The sequence below is a fragment of the Sinocyclocheilus rhinocerous genome, unplaced genomic scaffold, assembly GCF_001515625.1.
Source record: "Sinocyclocheilus rhinocerous isolate Xijiao unplaced genomic scaffold, SAMN03320098_v1.1 scaffold10598, whole genome shotgun sequence".
NCBI lineage: Eukaryota > Metazoa > Chordata > Actinopteri > Cypriniformes > Cyprinidae > Sinocyclocheilus > Sinocyclocheilus rhinocerous.
In genome coordinates, this window is record NW_015629100.1 from 1 (window position 1) to 1,542 (window position 1,542).

Genomic DNA, 1,542 nt, shown 5'->3' on the forward strand with positions numbered 1-1,542 from the left:
ATCTTCTAAAACTACCTCCTTTTCAGTAAATAAATCTTTATAGAAAATTCTAATTTCTTTTAAAATTCCTGCTTTATCTTCTACAGCTTTCCCATCTTGCGTTTTAATACTTGTTATTATATCCGCTCTCTGTCTTGTTTTTTCTAATTCATAAAAATATTTTGTACTTCTTTCTCCTTCTACAATGTCTTTAGCCCTGCTTCTGATTATTGCTCCTTTGCACTTTTCTTCTTCTATTTTCCTCAATTCTTCCTGTTTTAGCCCTGCTTCTGATTATTGCTCCTTTGCACTTTTCTTCTTCTATTTTCCTCAATTCTTCCTGTAATTCTATTATCTTATCAATATCATTCTCATTTACTTTCCTCATTTCTTCATCCCACTCTTTTTTGATTTTATTTTCTTTTATTCTTTTTTTTTTAAACCCAGGATCTCCTGTTTACAAGACAGGTGCTTTGACCAGCTAAGCCACAGCGCCCAGGTGCACTACTCCAGGCCAAGGGTAGGCAAGTTCGGTCCTAGAGAGCCGCAGAGTTCAGCTCCAACCCTGATCAAACACACCTGAACAAGCTAATCGATGTCTTCAGGATTACTAAGGCTATAGGCAGGTGTTTTTTTTCAGGGTTGGAGCTGAACTCTGCAGGACTGCGGCTCTCTAGGACAGAACCTGCCTACCCCTGGTCCAGGCCATCATTTTTCGGCAGAAGCTGAGGGGTGGTTTGCAAATGAAACAGCCTACTGGCCTTGCGCTCGATCAAAAGCTGGCCTCGCCTAGGAGGTGCCCGTGCTCTCCCAAAAGGCACCGCTAGGATTCGAACCCAGGATCTCCTGTTTACAAGACTGGTGCTTTGACCAGCTAAGCCACAGCGCCCAGGAGCATTATTCCAGGCCAGGGGTAAGGCAAGTTCGGTCCTAGAAAGCCGCAGTCCTGCAGAGTTCAGCTCCAACCCTGAAAAAAAACTCACCTGCCTATAGCCTTAGTAATCCTGAAGACATTGATTAGCTTGTTCAGGTGTGTTTGATTAGGGTTGGAGCTGAACTCTGCAGGACTGCGGCTCTCTAGGACAGAACTTGCCTACCCCTGGTCCAGGCCATCTTTTTTCGGCAGAAGCTGAGGGGTGGTTTGCAAATGAAACAGCCTACTGGCCTTGCGCTCAATCAAAAGCTGGCCTCGCCTAGGAGGATGCCCGTGCTCTCCCAAAAGGTACCGCTGGGATTCGAGCTGGGATTTACTAAACAGGCGCTTTAACCAACTAAGCCACAGAGCCAGCTACAAGTGCTTTATCTGGGAGGGCGAGTCAGAGGATCAAAGCATCCAGAGAAGAGGCCAGAGACTCGCGGGCAAGGCACTGGACAGCTTAAGAGTGTTTGTTGGTTAAGGCTAGCAGGGATACAGCAAAAACTACTGGTTATGCGCACATCAATTTAGAGTAATTTTTCTTACACTGTACAACAATAATTACTTTTTTGCCATTATTGTACGGGGTAGGTGTAGACGTTAATAAAACACAATTGAACAGGTAGAAAAAGCAATTTATTGTTAGC

At 44.4% G+C, this 1,542-nt stretch overlaps 1 non-coding gene across 1 annotated transcript; it reads right to left on the reverse strand.

Annotated features, from left to right (window-relative positions):
- Window positions 1-794: 794 nt before the first annotated feature.
- Window positions 795-868, reverse strand: trnat-ugu (transfer RNA threonine (anticodon UGU)). The gene has a single exon. It is a non-coding gene; the product is annotated as a tRNA-Thr (tRNA).
- Between the last annotated feature and the right edge of the window lie 674 nt (window positions 869-1,542).